The sequence below is a fragment of the Phyllobates terribilis genome, unplaced genomic scaffold (genome assembly GCF_046119375.1).
Source record: "Phyllobates terribilis strain yellow unplaced genomic scaffold, ASM4611937v1 Scaffold_1__5_contigs__length_1240528914, whole genome shotgun sequence".
In the NCBI taxonomy this organism is placed as follows: domain Eukaryota; kingdom Metazoa; phylum Chordata; class Amphibia; order Anura; family Dendrobatidae; genus Phyllobates; species Phyllobates terribilis.
The window spans coordinates 1,230,506,067-1,230,520,954 of NW_027362761.1; positions in this window are offsets into that span (position 1 = coordinate 1,230,506,067).

The window sequence follows — 14,888 nt, forward strand, 5'->3', positions numbered from 1 at the left end:
CCCGCGTATCACATCTATACACATAATATATACACGGCAGCCCCAGCGTATCACATCTATACCCATAATATATACACGGCGGCCCCCGAGTATCACATCTATACACAGAATATATACATAATATATACACAGCAGCCCCCGCGTATCACATCTATACCCATAATATATACACGGCAGCCCCCGCGTATCACATCTATACACATAATATATACACGGCGGCCCCAGCGTATCACATCTATACCCATAATATATACACGGCGGCCCCCGCGTATCACATCTATACCCATAATATATACACGGCGGCCCCCGCGTATCACATCTATACCCATAATATATACACGGCGGCCCCCGCGTATCACATCTATACCCATAATATATACACCGCAGCCCCCGCGTATCACATCTATACCCATAATATATACACCGCAGCCCCCGCGTATCACATCTATACACATAATATATACACCGCAGCCCCCGCGTATCACATCTATACCCATAATATATACACCGCAGCCCCCGCGTATCACATCTATACACATAATATATACACGGCAGCCCCCGCGTATCACATCTATACACATAATATATACACGGCAGCCCCCGCGTATCACATCTATACACATAATATATACACGGCGGCCCCAGCGTACCACATCTATACACATAATATATACACCGCAGCCCCCGCGTATCACATCTATACACATAATATATACACCGCAGCCCCCGCGTATCACATCTATACACATAATATATACACGGCAGCCCCCGCGTATCACATCTATACACATAATATATACACGGCAGCCCCCGCGTATCACATCTATACACATAATATATACACCGCAGCCCCCGCGTATCACATCTATACACATAATATATACACCGCAGCCCCCGCGTATCACATCTATACCCATAATATATACACCGCAGCCCCCGCGTATCACATCTATACCCATAATATATACACGGCGGCCCCCGCGTATCACATCTATACCAATAATATATACACGGCAGCCCACGCGTATCACATCTATACCCATAATATATACACCGCAGCCCCCGCGTATCACATCTATACACATAATATATACACGGCGGCCCCCGCGTATCACATCTATACATAAGTCACCTGTCTCTCTCTCTCTCACTGTTTCTCTCTGTAGCTATCTCTCTCTTGCTGTCTCTCTCCTCTCCGCTCCGCTCCTCTCCTGCCGTCGCTCTGCTCCTCTCTCTTCTCCTCAGAGCCGCTGACTTCCGGCTTTAGGCTCCGCCCCTTCTGCACCTGCGTTTGTCTAATCAGCCAATAGTTTATAAACCGCGAGTTAGCAACTGCACGTGCGTCTCAGTCAGCCAATCACAGGCCGAGAACGGAAGCCCGCCAACTGCACGAGCTCTGAGGCGCCGACACCACAGACATCCCCTGAGGAGATCAGATAGGTGGAGGTTATAGTGAGGAGGTGGTGGGTGGAGGTTATAGTGAGGAGGTGGTGGGTGAAGGTTATAGTGAGGAGGTGGTGGGTGGAGGATACAGTGAGGAGGTGGAGGGTGGAGGTTATAGTGAGGAGGTGGTGGGTGGAGGTTACAGTGAGGAGGTGGTGGGTGGAGGTTATAGTGAGGAGGTGGTGGGTGGAGGTTATAGTGAGGAGGTGGTGGGTGGAGGTTATAGTGAGGAGGTGGTGGGTGGAGGTTATAGTGAGGAGGTGGTGGGTGGAGGTTATAGTGAGGAGGTGGTGGGTGGAGGTTATAGTGAGGAGGTGGTGGGTGGAGGTTACAGTGAGGAGGTGGTGGGTGGAGGTTATAGTGAGGAGGTGGAGGGTGGAGGTTACAGTGAGGAGGTGGTGGGTGGAGGTTATAGTGAGGAGGTGGTGGGTGGAGGTTACAGTGAGGAGGTGGTGGGTGGAGGTTACAGTGAGGAGGTGGTGGGTGGAGGTTACAGTGAGGAGGTGGTGGGTGGAGGTTACAGTGAGGAGGTGGTGGGTGGAGGTTATAGTGAGGAGGTGGTGGGTGGAGGTTATAGTGAGGAGGTGGTGGGTGGAGGTTATAGTGAGGAGGTGGTGGGTGGAGGATATAGTGAGGAGGTGGTGGGTGGAGGATATAGTGAGGAGGTGGTGGGTGGAGGATATAGTGAGGAGGTGGTGGGTGGAGGATATAGTGAGGAGGTGGTGGGTGGAGGTTACAGTGAGGAGGTGGTGGGTGGAGGTTACAGTGAGGAGGTGGTGGGTGGAGGATATAGTGAGGAGGTGGTGGGTGGAGGTTACAGTGAGGAGGTGGTGGGTGGAGGTTACAGTGAGGAGGTGGTGGGTGGAGGTTACAGTGAGGAGGTGGTGGGTGGAGGATATAGTGAGGAGGTGGTGGGTGGAGGTTACAGTGAGGAGGTGGTGGGTGGAGGTTATAGTGAGGAGGTGGTGGGTGGAGGTTACAGTGAGGAGGTGGTGGGTGGAGGTTACAGTGAGGAGGTGGTGGGTGGAGGATACAGTGAGGAGGTGGTGGGTGGAGGTTACAGTGAGGAGGTGGTGGGTGGAGGTTACAGTGAGGAGGTGGTGGGTGGAGGTTACAGTGAGGAGGTGGTGGGTGGAGGTTACAGTGAGGAGGTGGTGGGTGGAGGTTACAGTGAGGAGGTGGTGGGTGGAGGTTACAGTGAGGAGGTGGTGGGTGGAGGTTACAGTGAGAAGGTGGTGGGTGGAGGATACAGTGAGGAGGTGGTGGGTGGAGGTTACAGTGAGGAGGTGGTGGGTGGAGGTTACAGTGAGGAGGTGGAGGGTGGAGGTTACAGTGAGGAGGTGGTGGGTGGAGGTTACAGTGAGGAGGTGGTGGGTGGAGGTTACAGTGAGGAGGTGGTGGGTGGAGGTTACAGTGAGGAGGTGGTGGGTGGAGGTTACAGTGAGGAGGTGGTGGGTGGAGGTTACAGTGAGGAGGTGGTGGGTGGAGGTTATAGTGAATAAGTAGAGGTTATAGTGAGGAGGTGGTGGGTGGAGGTTACAGTGAGGAGGTGGTGGGTGGAGGTTACAGTGAGGAGGTGGTGGGTGGAGGTTACAGTGAGGAGGTGGTGGGTGGAGGTTATAGGGAGGAGGTGGTGGGTGGAGGTTATAGTGAGGAGGTGGTGGGTGGAGGATATAGTGAGGAGGTGGTGGGTGGAGGTTACAGTGAGGAGGTGGTGGGTGGAGGTTACAGTGAGGAGGTGGTGGGTGGAGGTTACAGTGAGGAGGTGGTGGGTGGAGGTTACAGTGAGGAGGTGGTGGGTGGAGGTTACAGTGAGGAGGTGGTGGGTGGAGGTTACAGTGAGGAGGTGGTGGGTGGAGGTTACAGTGAGGAGGTGGTGGGTGGAGGTTATAGTGAATAAGTAGAGGTTATAGTGAGGAGGTGGTGGGTGGAGGTTACAGTGAGGAGGTGGTGGGTGGAGGTTACAGTGAGGAGGTGGTGGGTGGAGGTTACAGTGAGGAGGTGGTGGGTGGAGGTTATAGGGAGGAGGTGGTGGGTGGAGGTTATAGTGAGGAGGTGGTGGGTGGAGGATATAGTGAGGAGGTGGTGGGTGGAGGTTACAGTGAGGAGGTGGTGGGTGGAGGTTACAGTGAGGAGGTGGTGGGTGGAGGTTACAGTGAGGAGGTGGTGGGTGGAGGTTACAGTGAGGAGGTGGTGGGTGGAGGTTACAGTGAGGAGGTGGTGGGTGGAGGTTACAGTGAGGAGGTGGTGGGTGGAGGTTACAGTGAGGAGGTGGTGGGTGGAGGTTATAGTGAGGAGGTGGTGGGTGGAGGTTATAGTGAGGAGGTGGTGGGTGGAGGTTATAGTGAATAGGTGGAGGTTATAGTGAGGAGGTGATAGATGGAGGTTATAGTGAATAGGTGGAGGTTATAGTGAGGAGGTGGTGGGTGGAGGTTACAGTGAGGAGGTGGTGGGTGGAGGTTACAGTGAGGAGGTGGTGGGTGGAGGTTATAGTGAGGAGGTGGTGGGTGGAGGTTATAGTGAGGAGGTGGTGGGTGGAGGTTATAGTGAGGAGGTGGTGGGTGGAGGATATAGTGAGGAGGTGGTGGGTGGAGGATATAGTGAGGAGGTGGTGGGTGGAGGTTACAGTGAGGAGGTGGTGGGTGGAGGTTACAGTGAGGAGGTGGTGGGTGGAGGTTACAGTGAGGAGGTGGTGGGTGGAGGTTACAGTGAGGAGGTGGTGGGTGGAGGTTACAGTGAGGAGGTGGTGGGTGGAGGTTATAGTGAGGAGGTGGTGGGTGGAGGTTATAGTGAGGAGGTGGTGGGTGGAGGATATAGTGAGGAGGTGGTGGGTGGAGGATATAGTGAGGAGGTGGTAGGTGGAGGTTATAGTGAGGAGGTGGTAGATGGAGGTTATAGTGAATAGGTGGAGGTTATAGTGAGGAGGTGGTAGATGGAGGTTATAGTGAATAGGTGGAGGTTATAGTGAGGAGGTGATAGATGGAGGTTATAGTGAATAGGTGGAGGTTATAGTGAGGAGGTGGTGGGTGGAGGTTACAGTGAGGAGGTGGTGGGTGGAGGTTACAGTGAGGAGGTGGTGGGTGGAGGTTACAGTGAGGAGGTGGTGGGTGGAGGTTACAGTGAGGAGGTGGTGGGTGGAGGTTATAGTGAGGAGGTGGTGGGTGGAGGTTACAGTGAGGAGGTGGTGGGTGGAGGTTATAGTGAGGAGGTGGTGGGTGGAGGTTATAGTGAGGAGGTGGTGGGTGGAGGTTACAGTGAGGAGGTGGTGGGTGGAGGTTACAGTGAGGAGGTGGTGGGTGGAGGTTACAGTGAGGAGGTGGTGGGTGGAGGTTATAGTGAGGAGGTGGAGGTTACAGTGAGGAGGTGGAGGGTGGAGGTTACAGTGAGGAGGTGGTGGGTGGAGGTTACAGTGAGGAGGTGGTGGGTGGAGGTTATAGTGAGGAGGTGGTGGGTGGAGGTTATAGTGAGGAGGTGGTGGGTGGAGGTTACAGTGAGGAGGTGGTGGGTGGAGGTTATAGTGAGGAGGTGGTGGGTGGAGGTTATAGTGAGGAGGTGGTGGGTGGAGGTTACAGTGAGGAGGTGGTGGGTGGAGGTTATAGTGAGGAGGTGGTGGGTGGAGGTTACAGTGAGGAGGTGGTGGGTGGAGGTTATAGTGAGGAGGTGGTGGGTGGAGGTTACAGTGAGGAGGTGGTGGGTGGAGGTTACAGTGAGGAGGTGGTGGGTGGAGGTTACAGTGAGGAGGTGGTGGGTGGAGGTTACAGTGAGGAGGTGGTGGGTGGAGGTTACAGTGAGGAGGTGGTGGGTGGAGGTTATAGTGAGGAGGTGGAGGGCGGAGGTTATAGTGAGGAGGTGGTGGGTGGAGGTTACAGTGAGGAGGTGGTGGGTGGAGGTTATAGTGAGGAGGTGGAGGGTGGAGGTTATAGTGAGGAGGTGGCTCTCACTCCTGCACTGGAAAAAAATCTGTTGCACGTCATTTCTTCAAGCGTTTTTTCATCTCTATAAAGCAATGAGTAAGTGAAAAAAAAACAGCAGAAACGTTGCCATTAGTTTTTGCAGCGTTTTTGGTGAAAAAAACTCTGGTACATTAGGATGTGAAACTCATTAATTTTTGTGAGGAGGTGGTGGGTGGAGGATATAGTGAGGAGGTGGTGGGTGGAGGATATAGTGAGGAGGTGGTAGGTGGAGGTTATAGTGAGGAGGTGGTAGATGGAGGTTATAGTGAATAGGTGGAGGTTATAGTGAGGAGGTGGTAGATGGAGGTTATAGTGAATAGGTGGAGGTTATAGTGAGGAGGTGATAGATGGAGGTTATAGTGAATAGGTGGAGGTTATAGTGAGGAGGTGGTGGGTGGAGGTTACAGTGAGGAGGTGGTGGGTGGAGGTTACAGTGAGGAGGTGGTGGGTGGAGGTTACAGTGAGGAGGTGGTGGGTGGAGGTTACAGTGAGGAGGTGGTGGGTGGAGGTTATAGTGAGGAGGTGGTGGGTGGAGGTTACAGTGAGGAGGTGGTGGGTGGAGGTTATAGTGAGGAGGTGGTGGGTGGAGGTTATAGTGAGGAGGTGGTGGGTGGAGGTTATAGTGAGGAGGTGGTGGGTGGAGGTTACAGTGAGGAGGTGGTGGGTGGAGGTTACAGTGAGGAGGTGGTGGGTGGAGGTTACAGTGAGGAGGTGGTGGGTGGAGGTTATAGTGAGGAGGTGGAGGTTACAGTGAGGAGGTGGAGGGTGGAGGTTACAGTGAGGAGGTGGTGGGTGGAGGTTACAGTGAGGAGGTGGTGGGTGGAGGTTATAGTGAGGAGGTGGTGGGTGGAGGTTATAGTGAGGAGGTGGTGGGTGGAGGTTACAGTGAGGAGGTGGTGGGTGGAGGTTATAGTGAGGAGGTGGTGGGTGGAGGTTATAGTGAGGAGGTGGTGGGTGGAGGTTATAGTGAGGAGGTGGCTCTCACTCCTGCACTGGAAAAAAATCTGTTGCACGTCATTTCTTCAAGCGTTTTTTCATCTCTATAAAGCAATGAGTAAGTGAAAAAAAAACAGCAGAAACGTTGCCATTAGTTTTTGCAGCGTTTTTGGTGAAAAAAACTCTGGTACATTAGGATGTGAAACTCATTAATTTTTGTGATTTTCCCAAGTTTAATTCATAATGTCTTTATCCTCACATGAGCCTGGATGATAGTATTATTACAGTTTAATTAACCCCTTTACAACCCAAGGTGGTTTGCACGTTAATGACCAGGCCAATTTTTACAATTCTGACCACTGTCATTACTGTAATTACTCTGGAGCTTCAACCGATCCCCCTGATTCTGAGAATGTTTTTTCGTGACATATTGTACTTCATGATTGTGGTAAAATTTCTTCTATATCACTTGTGAAAAAAAACGGACATTTGGCGAAAATTTAGCAATTTTCAAAATTTGAATTTTTATGCCCTTAAATCAGAGAGATATGTCACACAAAATAGTTCATAAATAACATTTCCCACATGTCTACTTTACATCAGCACAATTTTGGAACCAACATTTTTTTTTGTTAGGGAGCTATAAGGGTTAAAATTAGACCAGCAATTTCTCATTTTTCCAACAAAATTTACAAAACCATTTTTTTAGGGACCACATCACATTTGAAGTCACTTTGAGGGGTCTTTATGACAGAAAATACCCAAAAGTGACACCATTCTAAAAACTGCACCCCTCAAGGTATTCAAAACCACATTCAAGAACTTTATTAACCCTTCAGGTGCTTCACAGGAATTTTTGGAATGTGGAAGAAAAAAATTAACATTTAACTTTTTTCACAAAAATGTTACTTTAGACCCAATTTTTTTTATTTTCGCAGGGGTAACAGGAAAAAATGGACCCCAAAATTTGTTTTGCAATTTCCCCTGGGCACCAGATACCCCATATGTGGGGAAAAACCACTGTTTGGGCGCACGGCAGGGCTCGGAAGGGAAGGAGCGCCATTTGACTTTTTGATTGTAAAATTAGCTTGAATAATTAGTGGACGCCATGTTGCGTTTGGAGAGCCCCTGATGTGCCTAAACAGTGGATCTCCCCCACAAGTGGCCCCATTTTGGAAACTAGACCCCCAAGGCACCTATCTAGATGCATAGTGAGAACTTGGAACCCCTAGGTGCTTCACAAATTGATTCGTAAAAATGAAAAAGTATTTTTTTTTTCCACTTTTTCATTTTTACGAATCAATTTGTGAAGCACCTGAGGGTTCCAAGTGTTCACAATGCATCTAGATAGGTGCCTTGGGGGGTCTAGTTTCCAAAATGTGGTCACTTGTGGGGGAGCTCCACTGTTTAGGCACATCAGGGGCTCTCCAAATGCAACATGGTGTCCGCTAACAAATTGAATGGAAAATCGGCTCAAATTGTTAGCGGACACCATGTTGCGTTTGGAGAGACCTTGATGTGCCTAAACAGTGGAGCTCCCCCACAAGTGACCCCATTTTGGAAACTATACCCCTCAAGGATTTTATTAAGGGGTATAGTGAACATTTTGAACCCAGAGGTACGACACAGAATTTGATAATATTAGGTCATCATATTGAATAAGTTGTCATTACTCTTGAGCGCAAGTGCTCGCTACTTGAGTTTGCATCGGGTACTCAGGTATGCACCATGTATGACGGGTGCTCAAGTGAAATGCTCGAGTCCCCGCCCGCATGTTTCACGGTTATTAGACACCCCCAAAAAAACATGCGGGGATCGCTCGTGCATGGCAGGCAATCCCCACGAGGTTTTTTTGGCCGCGAAGCATATGGGGCGGAGACTCGAGCATGTCACTCAAATACCCACGATACTCAATGCATACCAGAGCACCCGATGCAAACTCAAGTAGCGAGCACTTGCGCTCAACACTAGTCGCCATATCGTCATCTTTTTTTTTTTTTTACATTGGAAAAAAAAAACAACCCCAACCCTAACCCTAGCCCACCCCTAACCCTAGCGTTTATTTTTTACGCCGTTCCTCGTGCGGTATAAGTGATGAGATGACTTTATTCTTCGTGTCGGTGCGATTACAGCGATACCAGAATCATATGGGGTTTTTATGATTGACAGCTGTCACACACTAAAAGACATATTTTGTAAAATCTAGTTTTTGCATCGCTATATTTTGGCAGACAGAGTCATGTGATCGCTCGTTTTTTGCGGGATGAGTTGACGTTTTTATTGGTGCCATTTTCAGGCACGTGACATTTTTTGATCGCTTTCTATTCCTATTTTTGGGAGGCAGAATAAACAAAAACCAACAATTCAGGAATTGTTTTTTTTGGTTTTTTTTATTCTGTTCCGCATGTGGTAAAATTGATGAGGTAGCTTTATTCTTCGGGTCAGTACGTTTACAGCGGTACCACATTTATATCGTATTTCTATGTTTTGCACTTTTACATAATAAAAGCAATTTTATAGAAAAAAATATTTTTTTGCATTGCTTTATTCTGAGAGCTCTATCTTTTTGATTTTTCGGATGATGGAGCTGTATGGCGGCTTGTTTTTTGCGGGATGAGATGACGTTTTCAGCGGTACAATTTTTATTTATATTCGTCTTTGATAGCGTGTTATTCCATTTTTTGTTTGGCGGTATGATGATAAAGCATTGTTTTTTGCTTTGTTTTTTTTTTGTTTTTTTTTACCGTGTTCACTGAAGGGGTTAACTAGTGAAACAGTTTTCTAGGTCAGGTCGTTGCGGACGCGGCGATACCAAATATGTGTACTTTTATTGTTTGTTTGGTTTTTTTTCATAATATTTATTGATGGGTACATTATATTTTTATTTTTAGTGGATTATTTTTTTTATTTTTTAAAATTTTTATTAAAAAAAATATATATTTTTTTCACTTTCAGACAGTTTTTTTTAACTTTTTTACTTTGTCCCACTATGGGACTTTCACTTTTTTTATTCTGATCGCCTGCATGGCACAGGAATGCAGCACCATCCCTGTGCCATGCAGGCTGTCAGCGCTGGACAAGGAGAAGATAGTTTGGAGATGCACTGCGCATGTCCAAACAATCTTCCTGCTGTCTGGTGACCCGGATGTTGTCATGACAACATCGGGTCGTCATGGCAACACCCGGGAAGCCGCGGCAGACAGCGCTGGACGCCGGAAGAGGAGGTGAGTATCGGCGATCACCTCCCCTTGCCTCTGCAATGCTGCAATCGACTTCGATCGCAGCATTGTGGGGGTTAATGTGCTGAGAGCGGTGCGGGACCGCTCCCTGCACATAGTACCGGGTGTCAGCTGTGACAGTCAGCCGACACCCGGCGGCGATCGCGCCCGCACAGCCTGTGTGCGCGCGCGATCGCCATGACGTACTAATACGGGTCAGGCTCTTAAAGCCCAGGGCACAGACGCGTATTAGTACGTCATGGGCTTTAAAGAGGTTAAATTAATTATTTGTGTTAAAGTAAACAATGCCAACCAACTCAGTGCCTTACCAATGTGTGAAAGTGAATAATGCCTGACCAACTCAGTGCCCTACCAATGTGTGAAAGTACATAATGCCCTACCATCTCAGTGCCCTACCAGTTTGTGATGGTGCATAATGCCCTACCATCTCAGTGCCCCACCAGTTTGTGATGGTGCATAATGCCCTACCAATGTGTGAAAGTGAATAATGTCCTACCAGCTCAGTGCCCTACCAATGTGTAAAAGTACATAATGCCCTACCAATGTGTGAAACTGAATAATGCCTGACCAACTCGGTGCCCTACCAATGTGCGAAAGTGCATAATGCCCTACCAGCTCAGTGCCCTATCAATGTGTGAGTCGACAATGCCTGACCAACCCAACTCTTCCCGCTGTTTTTATATTTGCAATTATATTTTCATGAACTCATGATCTTTTTTGATCAGAATAGTCGCTGTTTTTTCAGACATAAAAAGCTTTTTCCACTAAATAATTTGATCTAATTGCTCCTTTTTCCACAAATGTTTTATGATTTCACATGTGTCTTACATCGGCAGCCTAACACCTTGTACTGTTCATGCTGGCATGGTGAAAGCAAAGCTGAACATTGAGATCCTGAAAGAAGCAGCAAGAAAGCCAGCAACTGTTTTGTCTGCACCTTTTCTTTACTGCCATTTTTTTTGTTATCTCTGCAGAAAAAAAGCAATGTGTGAACATAGCCTAATAAGTTGGAGCTGATAGCTTCGGGGTTGTGAGCTGGACCTATAATGCAGGACACAATGTGGAGGTGATGTGGACATTTTCTTCCTCCTCCCTCGCTCCTCCACAGGCCGAGGACAAAAGATGCATTTTGGGGAATCTGCGTGAAGTGGTGAGGGTGAGCGCTGTGTGAGCGTCCTGAGGAGCTGCGGAGACTTCTCGTGTGCGGGTTCTGTGCGCTCACATGTGTCTGGCTAGGTGTGTACATGGTTATGTGGCACTCACAGCCCCCCTTCCCTCAGTCCTTGTTTGCTTAAAATCCTGCGGGACATAGAGGGGAAAGTATGAACACTGAAACAGTCAGAAGTAGAGAGACAGTGGGGGAAGAGCGCTGGAGGAGTCTCATAGGGTGAGACACCAGACTGAAGGAAGGAGGAGAGGAGAGAAACTCCAGGAGGAACAGGAAGAAGGACTTTGGGAAGAGACTACGTGCAGGCGAGGAAACTTCAGAAGGTAAATGAGAGCACCAGGAAGCGTTCTCTTAAAGATAGCAGCTCACTAATGGATGGAAAGTGCGCAGGGTGACTGACGAGAGCGTGCGGATGTATCACAGAGTGTAGAGACTAAGCGTGTAATGCAGAGGAGTAACAGAGTATGTGTGTGATACAGAAGAGAGAACAGAGTATGTGTGTGATACAGAAGAGAGAACAGAGTATGTGTGTGATACAGAAGAGAGAACAGAGTATGTGTGTGATACAGAAGAGAGAACAGAGTATGTGTGTGATACAGAAGAGAGAACAGAGTATGTGTATGATACAGAGTAAGTGTGTGATACAGAGGAGTGTACAGAGTAAGTGTGTGATACAGAGGAGAGTACAGAGTAAGTGTGATACAGAGGAGAGTACAGAGTAAGTGTGTGATACAGAGGAGTGGACAGAGTAAGTGTGTGATACAGAGGAGTGGACAGAGTAAGTGTGTGATACAGAGGAGTGGACAGAGTAAGTGTGTGATACAGAGGAGTGGACAGAGTAAGTGTGTGATACAGAGGAGTGGACAGAGTAAGTGTGTGATACAGAGGAGTGGACAGAGTAAGTGTGTGATACAGAGGAGTGGACAGAGTAAGTGTGTGATACAGAGGAGTGGACAGAGTAAGTGTGTGATACAGAGGAGTGGACAGAGTAAGTGTGTGATACAGAGGAGTGGACAGAGTAAGTGTGTGATACAGAGGAGTGGACAGAGTAAGTGTGTGATACAGAGGAGTGGACAGAGTAAGTGTGTGATACAGAGGAGTGGACAGAGTAAGTGTGTGATACAGAGGAGTGGACAGAGTAAGTGTGTGATACAGAGGAGTGGACAGAGTAAGTGTGTGATACAGAGGAGTGGACAGAGTAAGTGTGTGATACAGAGGAGTGGACAGAGTAAGTGTGTGATACAGAGGAGTGGACAGAGTAAGTGTGTGATACAGAGGAGTGGACAGAGTAAGTGTGTGATACAGAGGAGTGGACAGAGTAAGTGTGTGATACAGAGGAGTGGACAGAGTAAGTGTGTGATACAGAGGAGTGGACAGAGTAAGTGTGTGATACAGAGGAGTGGACAGAGTAAGTGTGTGATACAGAGGAGTGGACAGAGTAAGTGTGTGATACAGAGGAGTGGACAGAGTAAGTGTGTGATACAGAGGAGTGGACAGAGTAAGTGTGTGATACAGAGGAGTGGACAGAGTAAGTGTGTGATACAGAGGAGTGGACAGAGTAAGTGTGTGATACAGAGGAGTGGACAGAGTAAGTGTGTGATACAGAGGAGTGGACAGAGTAAGTGTGTGATACAGAGGAGTGGACAGAGTAAGTGTGTGATACAGAGGAGTGGACAGAGTAAGTGTGTGATACAGAGGAGTGGACAGAGTAAGTGTGTGATACAGAGGAGTGGACAGAGTAAGTGTGTGATACAGAGGAGTGGACAGAGTAAGTGTGTGATACAGAGGAGTGGACAGAGTAAGTGTGTGATACAGAGGAGTGGACAGAGTAAGTGTGTGATACAGAGGAGTGGACAGAGTAAGTGTGTGATACAGAGGAGTGGACAGAGTAAGTGTGTGATACAGAGGAGTGGACAGAGTAAGTGTGTGATACAGAGGAGTGGACAGAGTAAGTGTGTGATACAGAGGAGTGGACAGAGTAAGTGTGTGATACAGAGGAGTGGACAGAGTAAGTGTGTGATACAGAGGAGTGGACAGAGTAAGTGTGTGATATTGAAGATAGTATAGAGTAAATGTGTGATATTGAAGATAGTATAGAGTAAATGTGTGATATTGAAGATAGTATAGAGTAAATGTGTGATATTGAAGAAGGTACAGAGTAAGTGTGTGTCATAGAAAATATTAAAAATCTGTGAAATCACTCGCTTCCCTCTGTCATTTGCAATGGGAGTTGACACTCTTAGATGTAGGATTGTACAAATTACGTATAGTGTGAGGTATCCAGCCTAATCCTTCCATCAGCACAGTTTCAGCAGTCGGGACTTCCTCTAAAGAAAATATAGAATATTGGAATTTATATGAATCCAATATTAATGAGACATACATTTTCAGAACCGGGGCTAACCAGGGAAAAGGATACATATTTTCTCATAACTGTAGCCCCTGCCAATGAGCCATAAATCAACAATGGGCAGATAACTGATAACAGCCATGTTTGATCTCTAAGTAAAGATAAAATCCTGATGGAAAATATGGCTTCAGCCTCCAACTTCTGCGATTATCTGGAGAGGAGTTATCACATTAGTTAGGGATCATAAAATCATGAAGGGCTGAAACCAGCCCACAACATGGCCCATGTGAGGTCATCACGGGGGAGTGTGTGCGGGTGAGACTCGGGCTGATAAAAAAAATCCAGCCAAATTATGATCTATGTTCGTGTAGAGAGATACATTTATCGTGTATGCAGGAATCCCATTTGCTGAACAGCCAATCGAAGTGCTCTCCTTCGGCTAAACTGAATCGTCTCTGCGATCGGTGTAGGAAGTTTCTTTTGTTTTATCTTTTATTTTGTGTAACTGTATATTCTGTATTGTTTTGTCCCCCTTTGTAAAATCTTTTGTATGTTTTTCATAGACACTGCCTCCCTTTAGATTAAATATAAATGTAATAGTTCTGTTCCTTTTGTTCTGTAACTGTGCCTTGCCTCAAAGCCATACGGTACCTATCAGGCGTCCAATCAGCCTGTAATAAACAGATTTGTGGTGGCATCAAGTAGTGTGGGCTTATCGTGGAGTTAGTAGTGATTGTACGGCAGTATATACACGTATTTCATGCGTTGGAATCCGGAGGTGTATATGCCATACACTCACTGTTAGTTTTCCGATAACCTGCCTGTTAGTGCGAACAGCCTGCGGCCTTCTCCTTTGATCGTTGGACAATCGTGTAATTGTCCAGACGATAGGGGGCAGCAGGAAGCTGTTTGCTCCAAAGATCACAGCGGGTGGTTCTGCGTGACTCCCGGCTCGTGATATTTGGATATAATCCTTGATAGTGTGTGATACAGAAGAAGGTACAGAGTAAGTGTATAATACAGAAGAGAGGAAAGAGTAAGTGTATGATATATAAGAAATAGAAGAAGGTACAGAGTAAGTGTGATACAGAAGAGGAATGTACAGTAAGTGTTTGATACAGAAGAAGGTACAGAGTGTGTGATACTAAAAACAGTAAGTGCAATATAGAAGAAGGTCTAGAGAGGGAGCAGAGCAACTATGACACAGGAGAGGGAGCAGAGCAACTATGACACAGGAGAGGGAGCAGAGTAACTGTGTGCGACACAGGAGAGGGAGCCGAGTAACTGCGTGCGACACAGGAGAGGGAGCCGAGTAACTGCGTGCGACACAGGAGAGTGAGCCGAGTAACTGCGTGCGACACAGGAGAGTGAGCCGAGTAACTGCGTGCGGCACAGGAGAGGGAGCCGAGTAACTGTGTGCGACACAGGAGAGGGAGCCGAGTAACTGTGTGCGACCCAGGAGAGGGAGCCGAGTAACTGTGTGCGACCCAGGAGAGGGAGCCGAGTAGCTGTGTGCGACCCAGGAGAGGGAGCCGAGTAGCTGTGTGCGACCCAGGAGAGGGAGCCGAGTAGCTGTGTGCGACCCAGGAGAGGGAGCCGAGTAGCTGTGTGCGACCCAGGAGAGGGAGCCGAGTAGCTGTGTGCGACCCAGGAGAGGGAGCCGAGTAACTGTGTGCGACCCAGGAGAGGGAGCCGAGTAACTGTGTGCGACCCAGGAGAGGGAGCCGAGTAACTGTGTGCGACCCAGGAGAGGGAGCCGAGTAACTGTGTGCGACCCAGGAGAGGGAGCCGAGTAACTG